Here is a 24007-nt window from a genome sequence, read left to right on the forward strand (position 1 = left end):
TTGTGCTGCTATAAACATTCAGGTACAGGTGTCTTTTTTATAGAATGACTTTTGTTCTTTTGGGTAGATGCCCAATAATGGAATTGCTGGATCAAATGGTAGGTCTACTTGAATCTGTTTAAGGTATCTCTGTATTGCTTTCCACAGGGGTTGCACTAGTTTGCAGTCCCACCAGCAGTGTATGAGTGTTCCTGTCTCTCTGCATCCACGCCAACATGTATTGTTTTGGGACTTTTTGATAAAGGCCATTCTCACTGGAGTTAAGTGATATCTCATTGTGGTTTTGATTTACATTTCCCTGATGATTAGAGATGTTGAGCATTTTTTCATATGTTTGTTAGCCATTCTTATATCTTTAATTTTTTGCATCATTGTAATTATCAGCTATACTTGACCTAGTAACTCTCATTTTAAAGCAAAAAAAAAAGCCCTTAAAACAGCAAGAGCAAAAATTAAATACCTGAATTTTACTGAGCTGTTTGATGTGTGTTCAAAATAATTATTACCTCAACTTTTCATTTTTCCTTTTGTTTGCAAGCATATCAAAAGTTATCTACAGCACAGTGACTCCACATTTCACTTCCAGTCAATTTTCCAAGCTGCAGACTTCCCTACTATTCCTCTCAATCTACTGTTTCAGACTTCTAACTCTGATAAGCAAATGTGTATTTTTAGTTTTAATCTTATTAAAATTTTAATAGTGTTCAAACCAGTTAAAAGTGTATTGTTTTTGAAACATTTAGTATCTTGGCTTTCATGACATTGTCTTCACCTAAGTTTATTTTTATCGCACTAACAGTTTCTTAAATTTATTTTTCAGTATCCTTCTGTTCTACTCTAATCTTGTCCAGACTACATCCCAGGCCATTTTATTTTTTAGTAAATATTCTCTCTATAGATGGAGTCAGTCCTTCCAATCAATTTCAATAGCCTCCACGCCTACAGATGTATCTATATGCTAATAGTTTCCAAGTATGTATCACATAGAGCTTACTTTTGAGCAATGTCTACCTTGCATCTTCCCTGAGTACTTAGAAGCAGCCACACTTAATATGCTCCAAATAGAAATTATAATTTTCTTAGGTCACTGAAGCTCTACCTGATCCAGTTTCCCTCAAATTAGTGACACATTCCATCTACCTAGGCACTCAAGCCAAAAAACTGAAAGTCATCTTTGATATTTTTCTATCTCAAATTCCATATCAAATCCATTATCACTTCCTGCCATTTCTAGCTCCTAAATATACGCGTAATCTGTCCATTTCTCAGGATCTCTGCCAAGTGGCTGCCATTTTCCCTTTTCTCTCTGAAATCTAGCCACACTGCGCTTCTTTCATTCTAGTGCACTTGTCAAGCACTGTAACTCTGTGGAAGTACTAGGGGAAAACTAAATCAAATTCATTCACTCAAAAGTCTTACAGTTTGAAGTAAAATCAGTTGAATTTATTTCTTTTAGAGGAAGAAATATGTAGGGAGAAAAATGCAAAAATTTATTCAAAAATGTATACCAATTTATCACTTTATCAGAGGGAAAGTACACAGAGGACTGACTGATTTAAATATTTTCTGGGATAATGCCTAAAAAACTTTCCAAACATAATGCATCTGAACACTATCTCATAGTGTAGTTCAAAAAATTCATCTTGTGCATCTTCTTTGGACTAGATAGTTTATTGAGAAAATGAGTAGACTGAAATTTTTTTTATAAATATGAGATAGGCCAATTGTTCTATCTCTTAATTAAAATCTGCTTCAAATTTCTTAAAATGACATATATATTATATATAGTATGCTAAGTGCCTTCAATGATTTCCCTGAATGTTGTCAGAAATCTACTCTTAGTAAGAGAGTTTTGCCTGTCAAAACACAAACCAAACAACAAAACAAAAACCTTTCTATTATTATAGTTTAGCAAATATAAGCATATACTTTGACTATTCACAGATCTAAGAGTGCTGAATATAAATATATTAAAATTGCAAAGGGCCTAAAAAAGCCAAATAATGAGTTCACATTCCTCTTGACTTATCTAGTCCTTTGCTGCATCAAGAATCATATTTAATTATAAGGCATTCACAGGATTCTGCCCTAGGCTTCCTTCTCATTCTGTGAATAACCTATGGTTGACATCTTGCCAATATACCACCATATATTCTCATTGATAACTTCCTGATAGCAACCTAATAACTCTGACTGATATCTCCAAAATACATCTCTAAAGTCCATATTTCTCTTCTGATTTTCAGACTTGGATATCTGTCTATTGTATATATATCCTTAATGCACTTATACTACTTCAAACATTTGTATCTTCTCTCTTTACTCCCTTTCATGAACACACCAGTCTTCAGTCTTCATTCCATGACTGAGAGCTCAGTAAGTGGTACCACTGTCTGTCTATTTAGCATCCTTTCAGCACAGGGCCACTTATAACAACTACATTTTCTTTTCTGTGTCCTAGATGTTCTGCCATTTAGGGACTTTAAAAACTCAAGAAAAGACTGACCCTCCCTGGGCTGGTTAATTCCTAAAGATAATAAAGACTTGTCTATAAGCTTGCCTTTCATATATAAACCAACCAATCCTGAGCGAATAGCCCCACCTGCCTCCTTATTTAACTCTCACACCCCACGCTGATATTCCCCCTGCTCTAAATCATCCTAGGACCAGGTATCAGACAACTAGAGACCACCCCTATATAGCCCAAAGCCCCTAGGAATTATTTAAACTAGCCACTCCTAAACTGTTTAGTTTGCCCTGCCCTGCCTTGCCCATGGGAAACTCAATAAAGCTTCTGGCCTAGACTGTCTCCTCATTCCTGTTTCTACCGCAGCCAAACCCTGATGCTTTTACCATGTGGCCCTGCATGGTGCAGCACGGCCCCTCCTTTCAGGAAACGTAAGTGATAAAAATCTGTTTTCAATGGCATTAATCTCTCCATATTGTCACTTAGCCATCCCCCAAAATTAAAGTTCCACGGGTCCAAATGTGATGCAGTCTACTAAATTATCATATGTAGAAAGAGCAATTTCCTTCCTGTCTTCTTGCCTTCTCCTTTGGCCACACCCACTGCAACTGCCTTAGCTCAGGCCAGCATCATCTGTAGACTGAAATGACAAGAACTAAGCTGTTAACTTTCTTGCCATTGTCCCTTTCTTATTCATTCTTCAAACAGGAGACAGAGTGATGGCTTTAAAACCTGAAAGATCACAACATGCTAAAATCTTCCAGTAGGCCTTCATATCTTAAATGACAAAGCCCAAATTCCTACACATAACCAAGAAGAATGTCTATAATATCACCCAGATTCTTTCTTTGTCCTTCCCCTCCATGGGCCAGGCTTCTGCATTCGCCCCCTTGGCCATACCAGAAATTATGAACTGTTCTAGAAGCACTGCGTTCTGTTTCACTTTCAAGCCTTTTTTTTTTTTTTTTACTCATGCTTAAAATCTGCCTAGAATACTCTAGTCAATTCTTGGGTATCGCTGAAACCTCAAAGAATTCTTTGTGGAATTTTCTTTTTTTACTCTTTACCATGTTGTTTTGTCTTATAATTCCTTAAAATCTGCGGTCCCCAACGCCTAGCTGTGGACCAATAGCCAGCCTGTTAGGGACAGGGCCACTGAGCTCCGGCAGCCCCCTCCCCACCTCCTCCCCTGTTGTGGAAAAATTGTCTTCCCTGAAACTGTTTCCTGGTGCCAAGAGGGTTCGGGACCGCTGCTTAAAACTATTTTAAAACTTATGTTTCTGTGTGAAATCACTTCTTTACTTGTCTCTATTAGCTACTAGACAATAAGTGACTTGTGGTCAGGCATGTTGTCTTAAACACATTGTGTATTAGTGGGGTGTCTAAAATAGTGCTTTAAACATACTTGACATTCCAAAATGTTCCAGAGAACTAAGGGATTTTACTGTTCTTTCCTTGAAATTGATCAATATTGTTTTAAAAATGACACTTTTCTTTTTCTTTTTTTTTGAGACATAATCTTGCTCTGCTGACCCAGGCAAGAGTGCCCTGCTGTCAGCCTGGCTCACAGCAACCTCAAACTCCTGGCTCAAGCAATCCTTCTGCCTCAGCCTCCCAAGTAGATGGAACTACAGTAATGCACCACCACACCTTGCTAATTTTTCTATGTTTAATAGAGACAGGGTCTCACTCTTGCTCAGGCTGGTCTCAGACTCCTGACATTAAGCAATCCTCCCACCTCAGCCTCCCAGAGTGCTAGGATTACAGGCATGAGCCACCTCGCCTGGCCCTAAAATGACACTTTTCTACAGAAAAGTATTTTGTTCTCTTTTAATAAAAATGCTATCATGTATCTAAGAATACATCAGCCCATTATTGTATGTTTTATTATGTGTGGGTGGAATTGGGGTTGTTGAGAAAAACAGTAAGGTTTTTTTTTTTTCCTTCATTATTTGCTAATAGCCAATCTAATTCCTGTACTAATTGCATTTTCTAAGCCTTTTTTTCCTGCATAAAGTCCCTGTTAGTAATCAACAGCATTGTTAAGGATTAAAAAAAATTATATGTGACAGGATTTAGTTAGTAACTCAGTTCTGATTAAACACAACAAATGTTACATTTGTTTATATGTTAATAGTTGCCTCTTAACTGATCTGTGATATTTCCTAATCCTTGATTTATACTTATTTTCTCTTGTTTTCATGTCCTTTAGGGATAAGTCTCGGTGTTTAATTAATCCAATGGGCACATTTGCATTTCATTTGTAGACAGCTGATTCTTTTAAGTATGGGTTAACTTTCTCCAAATAATTCATTTTTGAAGCAAGGAATCAATAAATATTTTAAATGACATTTTTATAAATTTAAATTTCAATGAAAATGGAGATCTGTTTTCATTTACAATGCATGGATTGTTTCTCATGTGTATCAATATCAAAATTAGGTATTTTTCCAGGCTTAGAGTACTTGAAGTTCATGAATGCCTGAACTCATTTCAAAAATATTTTGTATATATGAAACTCTGGGGCACAGGCACTGGAGATACTATTTTTCACCTTGTAAAAGTTCACAATAGAAACACAGATGTATAAAAGAAAATTTAAAATACTATGTAGTAATATATTGTAACAATAAGTACAAAGACTTTTGGAACACAGAGGGAAGGACTAAGTAACTCTGCCGAGGAAGGTTTCATTGATGTATTAAACAGTAGACATTATTCCTTATTTACAGAATATTTTTTCAACTTGTTGCAGAGCCTCAGACAGGGAAGTTTGTTCAACATTGTAATCAATAGTCCGTGTCTCTTCTTTCCCGAAGCCTCCTTAGTCTTTTGTTCTCACTACATATTAGCTTGAGAAATCATATTAGTTTTTCCTACACGTGAACTGGCTCTACTCAGATGAGTAAAAACAGATTTGTCAACTCCAATATTATCTTAAATATAAGAGATGTAGAAGGCACAAGGTGCAAAATTTTAGCTTTAAAAGGCAGGTATTAACATTCTCTCATTCTTTAAAATACCAGAGCCTAACTGGCAAAACAAAGTATTTTATTAATATTAAAAATGTAATGTGAAGTTTTATTTTAAAAAATATATTTCCAAAACTGAATTTTACTCCACTTGTGGCAGTTTCTAAAGTTCTTGCATGTCAGAATTCTTTTATTAGTAGTACGCTTTGGAAGCAATATTCTTTAAAGATTTTATCATTTAGAATTTTCCAAGATTATAAGATTTGATACATTTCTTTTTATTATATAGACTCATAGGAAGATAGCCATAGAAATCAAGAAAATTAAAATCTTTAATGAAAAGAAGATAATAGTTTGTGAGTTAAGACAAAAATGTCTTTAAAAATTTTCAATAATAACTTAATTACTTTACTTGTATACAAAGTGAATTATATCCTCTCATCCCAAATTCATATTTTGAAGTCCTAATTTCAGTGCCCCAGAATGTGACTTTATTTGGAAATATGACCTTTACAGAGATAATCAAGTTAAGATGAAATTATTAGGATGGACCTTAATCCAATGATTGGTGGCCTTAGGAACAGGAGAGATTTTAGAAACAAACACACACACACACACACACACACACACACGCAGAGTTCACCAGGTGAAAAGATACAGGGAGGAGATGGCCATCCACAAACCAAGGAAAGAAGCTTAAAACATGCCCTTCCTTCAATGCTCTCATAAAGGAATTAACCTTGCTAAGACTTGATTTCAAATTTCTAGCCTCCAGAACTGTGACACAATATACTTCGGTTGTTTAAGGCACCCAATTTGTGTTATTTTGTTATAGTAGCAAATGAATACCCACCCCCAAATATGTATATGTTAAAAAAAAAAATACAAGGCTTGGCAGGGCATAGTGGCTCACGCCTGTAATCCTAGCACTCTGGGAGGCCAAGGTGGGTGGATCACTCAAGGTCAGGAGTTCGAGACCAGCCTGAGCAGGAGCGAGACCCGGTCTCTACTAAAAAAAAAAAAAAAAAATAGAAATTATCTGGCCAACTAAAAATATATATAGAAAAAATCCAGGCATGGTGGCGCATGCCTGTAGTCCCAGCTACTTGGGAGGCTGAGGCAGGAGGATCGCTTGAGCCCAGGAGTTTGAGGTTGCTGTGAGCTAGGCTGACGCCACAGCACTCACTCTAGCCTGGGCAACAGAGCGAGACTTTGTCTCAAAAAAAAAAAGAAAAGAAATGCTAGGCTTGATACTGCTTTGGGACAGTGGTAATGCACAAAATGATCCTTCATGTCCTTTCAGAAGTCTGAATCCAAAATGTCAGCAGAAATAAAATTCACTTGAGAAGAATGTAAAATGAAAATGTTCGCTTTGTATAAAATCTATGACATAGACCACTTGAGAAAATGTAAATAAGAAACATAATTTAAAAAAAAAGAAAAAAGAAACATAATTTTTAAAATTTAATTTTTAAATTAGTTATTGTTTTTCTTTAAAGAAAACAAACACTTGAAGAGTGGACATGAATGCCTGCTTTCTCTAGATTCTCAAAAGGATCGTTTTAGAAGGTTGTCTTACCCATGGACTTCAGCTATTTAGTGTCACAACTTACGGAGCTAACAGCGTTATTTTAATAGCAGAAGGTACCAGAAAGCTGTTAGCATAACCTTTTCCTCAGTATTATGCATGCTAGAATGAATTAAGAAATTCTATTTTAATCTGATATTAGAAAATGAAATGCATTATATGTAATAGCTAATGTTCAGATCAAATGAAATATGCATTAACAATTTCACATCATATTATGAACAGTAAGACAAATTTATTTTTATCAAACGCTTTTTTTTAGTTTTTATTTTTTTTTAATTTCAGAATATTATGCAGATTCAAATGTTTAGGTTACATATATTGCCTTTGCCCTGCCCGAGTCAGAGCTGCAAGCGTGTCTATTCCTCAGACTGTGGACTTCATCCCTTAGGTGTGAATATACCCATCCCCTCTCCCCGCTACCACCTGCCTTTTTTAAATTCAATGCAAAACTTCATTTTATTTTTTCTGGTCTGATATATGGTAAGCCTATTTTACACTTGCTACTACTAGGGAAATGTCAGTAGAATGAAGAAAAGAAGAAAAACTGGTTCAATATTTAATAATTTGATGCTATTTGTAATTAAATGTTACATATGTACTATTATTTTCTTCAAGTTACCTGTTTGGGCTGACTGTCTGAGAGGGGGGAAACACCAGTGTTTGAGAACAACTGGCTCCCACGTACCTCTATTTCTTATCTATGCCATGTAAACAATCCGTCAGTTATTTTTCAAATTAAATAGACAGTTACCCAGACTAAAGTGGGATTATGTTCAAAGTATGGGTGTGTGTAATATTAATACTTTTGTTTCCTTTATGAAACAGTATAAGAATCATGCTTAAAATCATTTATAATTTAAACACTAATTCAAAGATATTAAACTTTTTGCTGCACCACTTATAATCTACTAGGTATTTAAAATTAAACATTCATCATAACAAAAATACAGATACAAACAAAAACACATTATGTTTAATATTGAAAACTTTCATATGAAGTGTAAAATCAATTCTTGACTTTCCTATGTAAAAGCTATTGTTATTAAAATGTTTTAAACATGACTTGTCCAGGTGATTCTAAATGATAAATTCATAGGATTCTACCTTATAATATATGCAGTCTATATATATATGAAATTTAATTTCAATCAAAATAAATAATTTGCATTATTTTTATTATTGTATTTTTCTGCTTTTAACTTATGTTTTCTAATTCAAGGCAATATGTTGTCTCTATCTTTTATCAAAGGTCTTTCAGATAATTTTTAAAAATAGTATAATATCTTGAGCAAGAGGATTCTGGGAAGATAGCAGAGTAGAAAATACCAAAAATCTGTCTCCTCACCTAAATAACAATTGCACTGGCAGAATCTTCCTGATGCAACTATTTTGGACCTCTGGAGTCTATGGAAAGCTTGCAATTTACAGGAGAAAGATTTGGCAATAAATTACAGTTAATTTTGGTCAATTTTACCTCAGTACAGCAGTGGCTAATCATTCATCCCCTGCCCCATATCCTGGCGGCAAGCAGCCATACATGTGTTCCGAGAGAGACTTGCATGCCACCAGCAGGAGTCTTCATGGACAATAAAAGTTCTGTCCTCCAAAGAGCAGAGATTTGTGTTTTCGTCACTGAGTGCTGCTTCTGATTATGGAGATTCAGACACAGAGGCAGGCAGGCATTATTGCACATATACACCCTTCCTCTGCCCCGATTGTAAGCCCTTTGCCCTGTGGCTAAAGCAATATTCGGGGGAGTTAAAAGGCCAGTGTCCTGCCTCCCCCCACTTCATTTTATACCTTTTCTTCATTTGGGAGTCAAGCATTAAAAACCAAGTCATTCAAAAACAACTGCATTTGGAATTAGAAATTAGAAAGTCATTGTGCAAATACAGAAAAAGTTACAGGATCAGAAGAAACCTAAGTCGACTTTAAATTTACACCTTAGGTTGATTGTTGGCACAGAGACAGCCTGTAACAATAGAAACCAAAACCAAAACAACAACAAAAAAGAAAACCCCAGAGAAGGGAGAGCATATGATTTTGATAGTTACCATATTATTAGATTAAAATGTGTAGTTTTCAGTAAAAAAAAAAAAATCACAAGGCATACAAAGAAATAGGGAATTATGGAGCATCCAAAAGGAAAATAATAACAACATAAACTGTCTCTGAGAAAGATCAAAGATTTTAAAACAATGGTCTTAAACGTGCTCAGAGAACTAAAGAAAGACACAGAAAATGTCAAGAAAGTTATGTATGAACAAAATGGAAGTATAAAAAAGAGATAGAAAGCCTAAAAAGAAACCAAAAAGAAATTCTGGAGCTGAAAATGACAATAATTAAAATACAGAATTAGCTAGTGGGATTCAAAGGCATAACTGGGCAGGCAGAAGAAAGTACTGGCTAAGTTGAACATAGGAAAACTGAAATGATCAAGTTTGAGGAATAGAAACAAAGACTGAAATTAAGTTATGTACCTGGGAACTCCATCAGGCAGACCAACTCATGCATTGTGAGAATTTCAGAAGAGAAAGCAAGGAATAAAGAGATTATTTGAAGATATAATAAATGAAAATTTCTCAAACTTGATGAAAGACAAAAATATAAACACCCAAAAAGCTTAACAAACACAGTTTGAGTAGGATGAACTCAAAGGGATCCACAGAAAGATACATTTTAATCAAATTTTTGAAAGCCAGATTTGAAGGTAGAAAATTGAAAGCAGCATCAAATATGTAACATCACATACAAAGGATTCTCAATAAGATTATCATCATATTTTTCATCAGAAACTTTGGTTGGCCAGAAGACAGTAGGTTGCCATACACAGTGCTAAAAGAAAGAAACTTTCAACCAAGAATCCTATATGTATAAAGTTATCCTTCAAAAGTGAGGGAAAAATTAGCACATTTCCAGGTAAACAAAAGCTTTGTAAGTTTCTTGCTACTTGACCTACCCTTCAAGAAATCCTAAAGGGAGGTTTGCTGGGTAAAATGAAAGGGCATTAGACAGTAACTTGAAGTCATATGAATAAATAAAGATCTCAATAAAGATAAATACATGGACAATTATAAAAGTTAGTCCCCAAATTCTGAAAACTGTTGATGATATGCCTTGGTGTAGATCTACTTTTATTCATTGCTCTAGATACTCCACTGAATGCTTTCAGTCTAGAAATCTGCATTTCCCAACTTTGTGATATATATTGAATTATGTCTTCAATGATTTTCTTTTCTCTCTTTTTCTGTTCTTTCTTTCTGGACTTCTTGGTATTTTGATGATACAGTCTAAGCCTAAATCTCTAATTTTTCTATTTTTAATATTTTGCTTCTCATTTTCCATTCTGTGTGTATGTATATGTGTGATTTAAGGGAGATTTTCTTAACTTTATTTTTCAATTAGATTGTGATTTTTATTTTTGCTAACAATGTTGAATTACTGAAATTGTTTTCCTATTATATGTTTGTTTCCTTATTCATTTTATAATGTTTTTCAATACTGTAACATCTTTCTTTTATTCTTCTTGGGATATTAATGATTCTAAGGATATATATTCCTAATCTTGTATAGTTTTTTTTATGGAAAAAAAGACATGTTATCAATTTATTTGAGTTAATAAGATAAATTTCAAATATTGTTATGATTATGTATTGTGGATTTTTTTAAATTATTGAATAGAACGTAAATGGTTCTTTTTGTTGGTATGAAGAGCAAAGTTCCTTAAATTCAGTCTGGTTCTATATTGAATGTCTTTACTTCAGATATCTGTAGTTCATTTTAATTTTTAATTTTTTAAGTTTCAAAACATTAAGGTGGTACAAATATTTTGGGCACATGGATATGCTGTATAATGCTTAAAACAGGGCTTTCAGTGTGTCTGTCACCTAGATAGTGTTCATTGTACCCAATAGGTGATTTTTTTGTCCCTCATCTCCCACCTGTCATTTCTCCTTCTTAGTTTTCAATGTCCTTTATATCTCTTTTTGCCTGCGAGTACCCATCATTTAGCTCCCACTCATTAGTGAGAATACATGGTGTTTGCTTTTCCATTTCTGAGATACTTCACTTAGGATAATGGACTCCAGTTCCATCCAAGTTGCTGCACAAGATATTATGTCATTCCTTTTCATGGCTGAATAGTGCTCTCAAACTAAGGTAGGGAATACTGGACCCTGAATGGAAGCCCTGAGTATGGAAGGTATTGGTTAATTGACTATGGGTTTCAATGTGAGGTAGATTGATTGGGCTATTCTGCTGGGGCACCACTAATGTCAATATCTTTGGATCTTTATTTTTTGTCTCAAATCCCCCGAGATAAACCTTTTGGACTCTCTCTAGAGAATATTAATCAGCTTGCTATGGGCGAGGAGCACTAAGAACCCTGGAAGTCTCAGTATTTAGCAAATAGATTTCCTCTCAACTTCTCCGTTTTACTATCGTAACTCTTCCTTATACAAGGCTTAGGTAGCTCTAATAAAGACAACTTCTGTTTTTCCTCCTTCAGAGAATAAATCTCTTGTCTTCTACTGATGTCTAAGCATGAATTTGAGGGAAGGGAAAGTTACCTCACTTTCCAGAGAAAAGAGGATTGGGGGGATGGGAGAGGGGAATTATAACAGATTTGTAAACAGACTTTCTACCAATATTCTGTTTTGGTGGTTCATCCAGCTGTGAGTTTCCAGTTGCTTCTCAATGTTCCCAATACCTGGATTAGGATTCAATTGTAGCTTGTCTGCTAAATCAACAATACTTGTTTTTCTTGTGCTTTACAATTTCTAAAATATATTTGTTCTCATTTCTCACCATTCTTGTGGTCTTTGTGGGTAGAAATATATGAAACACTTTATTTTTATTAAAGTAGGAGGTCAAAGGGGATTGAATATAAGGTTTACATTAAATCTGCCACTTTGCATCTGAATTTAAAACAATCTTCTTTATAAACAATTTTTAGTTAGTCAAAGAAACCAAATATTAGTTTCAGCAAAGTGATTTGAAGGAGTGATGAACTGAACAATAGTAGGTAAGAAAAAATGATTGGCAAATCATAATTGTATTAGTTTCCTGTAGATTCTATAACAAATTACCACAAAGTAAGTGGCTTAAAAATAATCAAAACCCATTTCCTCATTGTTCTGGAAGTCCAGTTTCCAAAATCAAGGTGTTAGCAGGAATGTGCTCTCTCTACAAGCTCTGAGGAAGAATCTGTTCCATGTCTTTGTCCTAACTTCTGTTGGCTGCTGATAATCCTTGACATTTCTTGGCTTGCGGGTACATCATTGAGATCTCTGCCTCCATCTACACAGTGCCTTGTCCTTTGTTTCTCTGTGTTTTTTTCCTCTTCTTTTTTTGTTCCCAATCCCCTTTTTTCAAATAAGGTAATACTCATAGGTTGCAGATACTGGGATGCATACATATTTTTAAGTGAGATCCATCATTCAGTATACTATGGTAACATCCTTTTGAAACTAATTTAGCTATTTTCTCTCAAATTTGGTATCTTTAAAAAATAAAGAATACAAAATTGGACACTTTTTAAACAAAATTTGATTAGTGTGTTATATGATATGAATATAGCATATACAATTTTGTTTAATACTTATAAATTTCAGTTATAAAAGAGATTAACAAAAATGGATGAACAAACAACGCTACAAAACTGAACTACGTATTCACTAATGCATAACAAAATGAGTATATTACCAGACCAATATCACCAGGATAGATGATATCCGTTGTGTGTGCAATGTAGCAAAACATACTATGAGGAATAGAACTGACACAGTGCTGCACTTAAGAGAAATGGTTCACAGAGGACATAATAATAAGACACAATATCATACCTAAGGTAAGCAAAAACATCTTCCTCCAAAATTGTGAAAAATAAGCTCAAGCACTACATGATTTGTTTATTCAATAATATTAATTCCTCTAATACTATTAGAAAACAATTTTGTTTGACCAATGACTGTGTAACTTTGCTTCTTTTTTAAAATCTGAAACAATCTACAGTAAAACATAAGTTTCAAACTTTAGACCATTGTAATCTAGAGAAGATCATGAAGAAAAAACAGAATGAAGGGATTTGATGCTTTTATTAACCTAAAAGAAATATTGTTAGCCTTTAGTTTAAACTCTCAAAAATATTTTATCTCTTTTAGTATTATCAGTATTTTCTAATATTATACAATTTGTTGGCTATTTTACACTGGAATGTAATGTTTTTTAAAATAAGATATAAAATTGAGTATATATGTGACAAATTTAAAATGCTAATATTTCTTTATGGCGGCTAAGATTTGCTGATTCAAAAAGCAATTACAATTCTAATTAAATTTATTACCACACTATTCTAGCAGCAAAATCTATTTTCTTATAATACTGACATTTATATTGATGTCTGACTGTTAGCTTAATTACAGTTAAGCTGTTAATGGAACATCAACTCTACATTGTCTTTTTAGATAACTTAACTTGTCCAGGTTTGTATAGTTTGTCAATTCAACTAGTGAAAGACTGTGTGCTTCCAGTGAATAAGACTGCTGAATGGATAATCTAATTCAGTCATTAAAATACAACCCATAGTACAACCAACATAGATCTTTCACTTTTATAATGACCAACTCAGCTTGACTTTGATGAAGCATACTGGTTAGGAATTTACCCAAAAGCTATTAAGAGAAATCTAATAAAATGATAACTTAAATAAATTGACTTATTTTTCTTTTTCATGAAGGAAGTTCAGATGTAGGCAGCCTGGAGACCACCTACTGACTTCTAGCTTTCTCTTTGGCAGCGTTTGTGTACCTGCTCTCAGAGAATTATTTAGCTTCGTTGGTCATGTTTCAGAAAGCAGGATGTGCAGAATCAAGCAGAAAGGGTACATGAAACCTCAGAGTCTGTTTTCCTGTTAAGGAACTTTCCTAGTGTTACACAGACACTTATTTTTATACTGTATTGGCTAAAGACATACCACAATTTACCACGTAGCCAACCCATCAGCAAGCGAGTCTATATGACAAGCAGGGTAATGTCTCCACAAAGCTATGAATGTCTAAATCCCAAGATTTGTGAAATTGTTACCTCATCTGGCAAAAAATTCTTAGCAGATGTGATTAAAATTGAAGATCTTGAGATGGAGAAATTAACCTGGACTACTAATGAACCCAATCTAATCCTAAGTCTATAAAAACTAAGAACCCTACTCAGCTGTGTCAGAGAGCAAGATGTGATAACAGAAGACAGATCAGAGAAATGTAACGTAAGAAAGAATCAGTTTTCAGTTGCTGGCTTTGAATACAGAGAAAGGGGGCCAAGAACCAAGGAATGTGGGAGGCATTTAGAAGCTGGAAAAAAGTCAAGGAAATGGATTTTCCCTTAGAGCCTCCAGAAAGGAATGTAGGGTGCTAGCACTTTAAGTTTGAGCTTTAGAAATCTACACCAGATTTCTGATCTACAGGACGTTATGAAGTACATAACTATATATCTACTAGCAAATGAATATTTTTCATATTTCTTTTAAAGTAGCATGTGTATGTAGTTATCACTTTTAAAGTCTTCCTTTCTCTCTCAGGAAAAAAATATGCTTCCTCCTTTGATATTCTCCAAGAAAGAAAAACAACTATATGATCATGGTTAATCAATTATTCATTTTGGTATATCCCTTTCTCTTTCCTGAAATTTCTATTTATTTTTCTTCATCTTTAATGTTATTAAAGATATTAATCTTCTGTTTCTTTAATAACCTAAAATATTATCAACCCCCTATCCAAAACACACACATACACACATACACACACACACACACACACAATTTACTTCCACTTTACTTCTCCATTTCCTTCTCAACCTGGCATAGCACACATGCTGCTCATAAAACTTGATTGAAATTGCTACCACGGAAGGCAGGAAGGCACTGATGACTCCAGTGCAACGTCAGCAGACCTGCAAACAAATAGTTTGACCTTTTTCAGTATTTATTATCATTCACTATTACGCAGTCTACACTATTTTCATCTTGGGTTTCATGACTCTAAATTATTGACAGTTCTCAATCTATTTTGGTGAATCTTCCATGTTTACTTATATCCTAAAAGTTGGTGATGTATATCATTAGAATTTATCTTTTATCTTTTATTCTGAAATTTTCCCTGGGTCATTTTATCTCCTAAAATGTCATCAGCTCTTCTTTAAATCCTGTTGTCTCCCATGTCTGTGTCTCTGATCTCAACTCTGTCTTAGCAGAATATCTTATTTTCAAGACATTTTCCACTTGGATTTTGGTTTAGTTATATATTGTTCAATAACAAGTCATCCCAAAATTGAGTGACTCTAGTCAAGAAACATTTTGTTGCTCATGAACTTGCAGTCAGAGCTAAGCTCAGTTTGGCAATTCTGCTGGTCCTACCAGCGTCCGTTCCTTTTCTTTAAATGAATTAATTAGCTGAGGGTTGGAATTAGTCGGGATTCTGAACACCTAGGCCTTTCTCCTTTCTATGTAGTCTCAGAGACCCTTTTTCCCATGGGTAACCACAGCATTAGTTCTCAGAGGAAAATTTTACAATAACCTCAAAATTACACATTTTTCATCCATTGAATTGGCCATAATATTATAGATTGTACCTCAGAAATATTTTTAAATTCTGTCCTCAATGTCCAGTGATTTTGTTATTTCTGTCTTTAGTAATTCTTACTTGAAACACTTCTACACCCAATTCTCCTTTCTTTTATGTGGATAAACTGATATTATAAGCCATGTTAATATCACTCATTATTCAAATTTTGTTTCTTCCTAAAAGCAAAGTTTTTAGCATTTGTTAGAAAAAAATTTGTTTTTAGATCTGACTAGAACATTTTTAATATCATCAAATAAAAATAATAATTAATTTGAAACTACATCTTTGAATTTTTAAAAACTAAACCAGTGACATAAAAAATGACAAGAATTTTCCAGTGATAGTCACATTAATTTATCCATAAGCTTTTGCAGAAATATTTCCAACATAAAATTATATAATATTTACTTATTATTTCTCAACTTTATATTAGAAAAACAATTAATTCTTAATAATTTTTAATAATCTTTAAGATTTTTACTTATAACAATAGATATATTCTAAAGAGTAGAAAAGGATATTCAACTATAGATTGAGAAAACCAAAAATATATTTCTTTTACTGCATTCATACTGATTTACATTTTCACTAAGAAGAGAATTTCAACATTATAAGTTATGCCTTTAATTTTAATTTAATTAAATGGCAGATTTATGCTACAGGAAGAAAAGGTAAAGGTATAGATTACCCACCTGGAATTCATATACATATTTCATTAGTTGTGAAAGAGCAGGTAGTAAGAGGTTATTTTAATGTAAACTGGAATCTAAGCCAATAAGAAAACACCAAAAATACTGGATCAACAGATAAGACACTTCAAAGACTTTAATATAATCTTCGCCCTCCTAAGACCAGCCCCCCATCTCCAACCTTGATAGTGATAGTATTTTCTAGATCTTGAGAAATAGTGAAAAGGTAATTTTTACAAAGGGAAAAATTATGACCCTTGTACAAATATGAAATGTGAACACATGGCAAATATTTTATTTAATTAATTTGATAACGAGGGAACTAGAAAAGTATCATAAACTCATTCAAAAAATAATCTGAATATGCATATATAGGCAATTAAAAATGCTGAAATGAATTTAAACATGCAAAACTGGTATCTTTCACAAAAGAGGGCAAGAATGAATTATACCTACACTAGACAAAATTTATTTTCATTCCTCTAAAAGAGAATTATTTACATTATTATCAGTTTGCCAGAATGTATCAACTTAAAAAATAGTTCAGTGACCATGAAAGCTGTAGCATCAAATAATGTGATAATTTATTGCCATTTCCAATTCTTTCACAATTATTTTTTTCTTTTCAAAAGCTAGAAAAGACATAGAAAATATGTGTAACGGTAACTTAGAAAGTTCTATTAATTGCCTGAAACAAAGAGAAAATAATGGAAAAATTTTCAAGATTGCTTTCATGGAGGACAATTTGATTCAGGATTGAAGTACACTCACAGTATCCATACTATTCAGTGCTGACAAACTGAATGAAGGCTGTCCTTACTGTAGAATTCCATTCAAGACTTCCTCGTACCGTTGATGTCTGATTGACTGTGAGAAGCGTATGAACAGAAAAATGGAAGAGGGCTGGAGTTAGTATCCCCACACCAGAAATGTCATACCAAGAAAAAAAAAAATAATTTCAGGCAATTTTAAAGCAATTGTGTCTTAATGTTTGCAAATCATTTTGACAAAAAATGAAAGATAAAGTATTCTAAATTCTTCCAATTTTATTTGAAAAAATTTTCAATGCTCTTTTAATAGTAAGTCTCTAAAAATATATGTTAACACTTGTTATTTTACAAAAATGTGAGAACTATGAATTAAAGTTCTATTTATTATATAGTGAAATATATATATTTTGTACGCACACACACATCTTTTCCCATACCCATCTTCCCAGTCTTGCCCAACTTCTTTTGGGCTTTGTCTATACTTTCTTAAACTTTTAAAAAATTTTTTGTAAATAATAGTTCTGTTACTTAAATTATTATCTTGGAAATAGACCGGAGGGAATTATTTTGAAAGGTAAAAATGGAACATTGATATTCCTTTCTCTTTTCATTCTTACATTAACAATGCAAATCCTTAAGAAGCAAAATCTCTTAATAAGGGAAAGGATGCTTAAAAGGAAGTTGAAAAAGAAAACATTTATTAATATTCTGATATTTTACTTTCTAGTATGCTTCACTTATGCTATATCTAAGCACTGCTGAGAAAATCATGTGTTCTATCTTTTGTGTGAAAATTTCTCCTTCCTTTTTTCCTTCTCCTTCTGCTTCTCCTCCTGCACTACTACTGCTATTGGCTTCTTTTCCTCCTCTACCTCCTCCTTTTTCTTTGTTCCTATCTCCTCTCTCCCCTTTCTTCTATCTCCCTTTCTCCTTTTTTCCCCCTCCTCTCTCCTCTCTTCTTTCCTTCTCTTGATTTCTGCATTCACGTCTCCATAACCACCAGTTTTATGATTGCCACAACCTACTCAAACAAAATTCTTAATTCAGAACTAGGTCTAGGTGTGTCAGAACTTGTACTACATGATATTGGAGTATTGCAATTCTAGTCAGTGATCTGCAATTCAAATCACTGGTGACTTGGCTTGGGTGTTTGTACAGGTACAACCACATTGAATGGTAGCTTTATACAAACAATAATTCCAATCAGCACATTTGTTGAAGTCCCCTATCAAAGATAGGAGGAAGCCATAGACCCTCTAAACCTTTAATATGCATACATGTGTGAACATATGTAATTTAAAATTGCCTTGAAAACAATGTATTCAGAAGTTGAGGGAAGTTTAAATTTTTAAACTGTGCTTTTTTATACCTCCAGTCATTGTGTAAAAAAATATACAGCACATAAATATTTTATGTGTATGTGTGTGTTCTTATGCAAAAAATATGCTTTCTCTATATCTACATAATTATATACCAGAATCATATGCAGATCTATAAAATGAGAAATAGAGATACGCACTCTAAGTAATAAGGTACACTTTCTACCTGAATCTATTTTGTTCCTAAGTTTTGGGTAACAAATAGCAGAACTTAGACAGCAATGAATACATGTCTACCTCAAAACATTTACACCAGTCTGCTACAGATCTGAAGCCAAGAAACGAGAGTTCAGATCACCAGTGAAAAACCTATGCATGGAATGGGTCATAATTATAGACTTTCTTTGGCTGATTGATGGGCTTAGGCAATTCTGCCCCCTTGTGGTGTTCAGTGGGCTCATAAAAAAACTGATCTACAGGTCATAAATTTGGAAATAATTCAAGTGCCATTAACTGTGCCTAAGCATTAAAATCAAATGCCCAGAAAATACTTTGATTCCTATGGGGCCCAGGAAAAACATAAACCATCTCTGATAAGGGTAGAAGAACTGCTTAAACCTCCATGGCTTGACATATTAAGGATTTTTCCTCGTGGTGGGTGTTTGGTAGGCAGCCTTCTGTAAGTGATGTAGCAACTCATTCTCCTTTATTTTGTAGTTGACGCTCTTTGACTTTCCTCCACTCCTCTGCTGTATGCCAACCTGGTCAGCAAACAGGGAATTTAAAAAGGAGAGAAATTCATGGGAGGCTTTTTATGCCCCAAACCTGTATCATGTGTCATTCCCATCCACATTCCACAGTCCAGAACCCAGTCACATGCCCATACATAAATGGTGGATAAAAAATTAGTCCAATTTGCCCAAAATAAAGAGAAATGAGTTTGATCCACAACTTATCAGCCTCTGGCCCTTTGTTAAAATTAGGTCTCAGATATATGCAAATCCCGTTAATTGATATGTGACCCTAAGAGAAACTTAACTGGAATCAAAAACAATATACCCCCTAAAAGAAAATCACCATAAGCTGTATAAAAGGTCAGAAAGATAAGCCAGACTAAATAATACTATCCAGATATCAGAAACACCAGTGACATGCTTTTGTTGAACACAACCCACCTCCTCATGTTGTGCCTCCTCACCGCCTTCCCCACAAGCTTGTTGTTCTGGAAAGGTAGTGAGCCAGTAGTTTCCCAACAGGTCTCAATTAGAAATGTCCCAGAAGAGGTGGTCAAACAAGTAGGAGGTACTAGGGCGTAGAATGTCGATGTGTTAGATGTGTTATATTTTCCATAAAATATATCAACATATTCAAACGCAACTAGGACTGTAGAAAAAAATGATGTATCATCTGAGAAAAAAAAAAAAAGTCTGGCTCTAACATAAAAGCAATAGTGTAGAGGTGGATAGATCAGTTTGACACTAAATCTACTTCCTACAACAATAGTTTATCACTGAGTAAAATCCTGCCCCATTTATTTTGAAATGAGAAACTTAAAGTCTAAACCTCCCTAAGTGCCACTAAAACTTGACCTGTTGTTGAACTTGAAGCTCCAGAGCCTGAAGGAAGATGTCGGGCATTCTGTGGTCTCCAGACCATAAGTGTCTTCTCTAGTACTGGAGCAGAAAGGAGGGATAGAGAAAACACCCTTCTTTCTAGTATTTCCATTGTAATTAGCTTTCTGCTCTTTGCTTGGTTTGTCTTAAATTCTCTTCTGTGAACAGAATCCTATACATGTTCTCCTGCTGGGTTTTGCTGGTTTTCTCTTTAACCCATACAGGCTGTCATTTTCCTCCATATAGTTAGCACTGGACCCCTGACTCACTTGTGAAGGTGTACTTGTTAGTGCCACGTCCTGCCCTATCTTCTAACTTGGGGGATTTGTATCACGCTTACTCTCCTTTTCCCACTTTTGTGTGGTGCACCTCACAGTCTCTAGCATCGGGAGTCCCTATCCCCAGCAAACTGCCTTCTTGAGCTGAGATTGTGGGCAATCATAGGAAGGCCATTTAAATCCCAATCACCACCAAGAATGACCATCCAGCTTGCAGGCAACTTGTGCAAAGTTTTCACATTGACCACAGAGATGAAACCCGACCCACATTAGTATGACCTCTCTCAGGTCTGCTCTGTTTCTTTCGGGCTATTTTTCTAGTGTCCGACCTTCATGGCTTTAGATAATAAGCACAGGACAGGAGAGATTGAATACCTCACAAACATTATATAAAATTAGATAGAGGTATCACATCAAATGCTTTACATCACCAAAAGGAAAGGAAGTTAAAATGGATGGGAAATCCTTCTGTTATTCCACTATAGCCTCAAAGAAGATCTCTGATGGGACCATTATATATCATGTGCAAATTCATGCTCCAAATTTTCTTGCTATGGAAATGTACTACGATTTAGCAGACTCGAGTCACATGTTCAGCCCTATGGCTATAACAGCAGGGTCATACATTTGCACACGGTTTTCTACATGTTTTACATAGTCCTGTAATGATAGATAGGAATAAAAGTGTAATAGAAGTAAGACTCAACTTACAGCTAGACTTATTTCATATCTTTTTCTAGCTTTACTGTTAACTCATTCTATGGCCTTAGGAAAATCTTTATTTCCTTCTCTGATAATTTCTTTCTTCCAAAAGTTAAAGTTTGGGCTAGATCAGAAGTCATACTCAGTTGCCAACGGGTGCCAAGAATATAACACGAATGACATATGGAATATAGATGCTTTCCATCTAAAACTTGTTTATTTGCATTGAGCAAAAGAAAAGACAAAAAAAAAGAAAAAACATGTTCCCTCTTGTTTTCTTGGCCTACGTAGCCCTCTAGGTACATCTTCCATTTTACAAACTTTAGAGTTTGGCAAAGACAAACTGTCTGTCCAGAAACTACTTTTTCCCGCTTCCATGCCATAGTCCCCCAGAGTGGAAGGAGCTGCCCAGGCTGGGACTTCATTCCCAAGCACCCCTAGCATTGAGGTGAAACATAAGACTAGCTCTTACTAGAACAGTGGGAGGAGAAATGGTTTGCCTCTCTTCCAGACCATGGAATAGCGCTTACACAGAATTACGAAAGGGCTATACCATCTACACCTTTTTTTGTTCCTTTACACTAACTGGTCACAGACAATCTTCAAGTCTCAGGGGATCTGAAAGTCAGAAGCTAAGAGGAAGATGAGTTCCCAAATCACTACTTGGAAGAGCACACATATTGATCTGTAACATAAAATAGAAATGCAATTATTTTGGGTTAAGCACTGAACATTTTATTATTTATTTTTCATAGAAATTACCCCTCCTCTACAAATATAAAAACAGAAGAAAGAAATTTCTTGACTTTATAAAAACATAGGCATATAAGTATGGTGATAAATGACAGCAATACATTTTATGGTAGTGTCCTGGAGATCATGGTGACTGGTGGGGACGATTGTGAAAAACAGAACATTTATTTTGTTTTTCTTACTAGATTTTGAGTTCCAGTAGCTGTGGGTTTTTCTCTATATTGTTTATTTTAATTTTCTCAGCTACTAGAAGAATGTAATGCAGAATAGGCTATCAATAAATATAAGTTTAAATAAATAAATGAAGAAGTAAATATATAAGGGAGGCAGTTGCCAACAGTTCTTTAGTATAATAGTGATGCTGTTATTCAATAATGCAAATTTTTTGTTGCCAGATTGTTTTTCAATAGAAGCTATAAACGTGAATGTTTGTATATTGATTCAAACCTTTGAAAACATTCCATAAGCCAAAGAAATCATTTCTGTGAGTTGGATTTAGCCCACTGGCAGTGGTTTATTATCTCTAAAAGGTATTATTGGTCCTCAAACCTGTATAGCAGAATTCTCTAAAAAATCCCTTTGGGACATTTATGATAATTTTTTAAAGTATTGGCTCTTCTCCAGACCTGTTAATTAAAATCTGTAGGAGTAGAGGATGTTAATATATATTTTTATGAAGTTCCTCAGGTGATTTTCATATCTCCAGCCTAGACTTAACTCATGGAATAAATAACACTGGTTGCCTCCAACTTTTATGTTAGAATTTGTGTTTTCTGATATAAAACATAATACAAATCAGATCAAATTACCTACAATTTTAGAACCTCAATAATTTAGACAAAGAAAGTGTTTATATATATTATTCATTAACATTTTGTTTTTTTCACTTCATATTTTTGTCATGCTAAATTTAGTCAATCTATATGTTACCAACTTATATTTCTCATGTCAATTATTTATTTGCCATTTACTTATGTATTTGAATACTTGTTTATACAAATGTTTGCACACTAAAATTAACACACATCATCCATTTAGGTGTTCCACTAACATATCCTCCACAATTACATTGCATATCATAGTAAAAGAGCAGTGATAGAGCTTATTAAATATAATTCTCTTTTCCATGTTCTTATCTCTACCTACATATTTTATGAACATGCACATTTGCATTTTATTATATAGATAAGAATGCCTACTTATTTTGATCATTTAATTGGAAAGACTTAAGACTTGATTAAATATCATCTACATTTCACATTTTAACAACTGTCATATTTTGGCTTGTCCTTGCTGCTGCCATGTTCTTACACTGTTACTGAATCAATTCAGCCCTAATTAACTAGATCTAAAGACTATGTTACATTTGTTTATTTCTGCATTCACTAGTAAATTGCATTTAGTACTTATTATATGTCAGGCACTGTTCTAAGTGCTGACTATATAACAATTAAGAAAATATGTCCTGCTCCTTTGGAAAGTAAAATTATGTGGGCAGAGACTAACAATAAGCAAATATGTGTGTATGTGTGTGTATGATATTAGATGGTATTGATGCAAAGGAAAGTAATGAAAGCATGCTTAAATTGATAGGAAGTTATCAAATGGCAGAGAATGCAATTTTATATGGGATGACATGACCATAGAGGTAATGTACAAGCAGGTGAAGCACAATTTCATAGGGGAGAGTACCCCAGGCAAAGGGAACAGCAAAAGTACTAAGTCAGAAGCATGCTAAGTGAAATGAAGGAAAACAATGAGTAAAAATGAGTGAGCAAGAAACAGCAGATAGTAGGAATTTAGAGTAAAAAATTATAGAGGGCTGCATCTTGCAGGACTTAGTTTATTTTAAAGATTGTTTTTTGCCCTGGCTGATAGTGGACACTGGAGTCCAAGAGATCAAGGTCTTTGGAAGATCAATAGAGAGTCTATTGTAATAATTCATCAGAGAAATGATACACATTCACACCGAGACAGAAGCTTCAGATGTAGTGAATCATGGTCAGATTCTGGCTATATTTTCAAGAAAGTTTATTTAATTGCTTGATATTTCATAATTATATTTTGAAAAAAAATCTGTTATATTCCTAAATGAATTAGGTTTCTATTTAAAGAAATATATGTAAATTTTAGTTTTTATTTTTATATAGTTTCGCTGACATATAGACACATACGGGGGAAACAAATAAAACTTGGGGTCAAAAGATGTTGATTATGTATTTATTAACTTCTTAGAAT

Source organism: Lemur catta, chromosome 3 (genome assembly GCF_020740605.2).
Source record: "Lemur catta isolate mLemCat1 chromosome 3, mLemCat1.pri, whole genome shotgun sequence".
NCBI lineage: Eukaryota > Metazoa > Chordata > Mammalia > Primates > Lemuridae > Lemur > Lemur catta.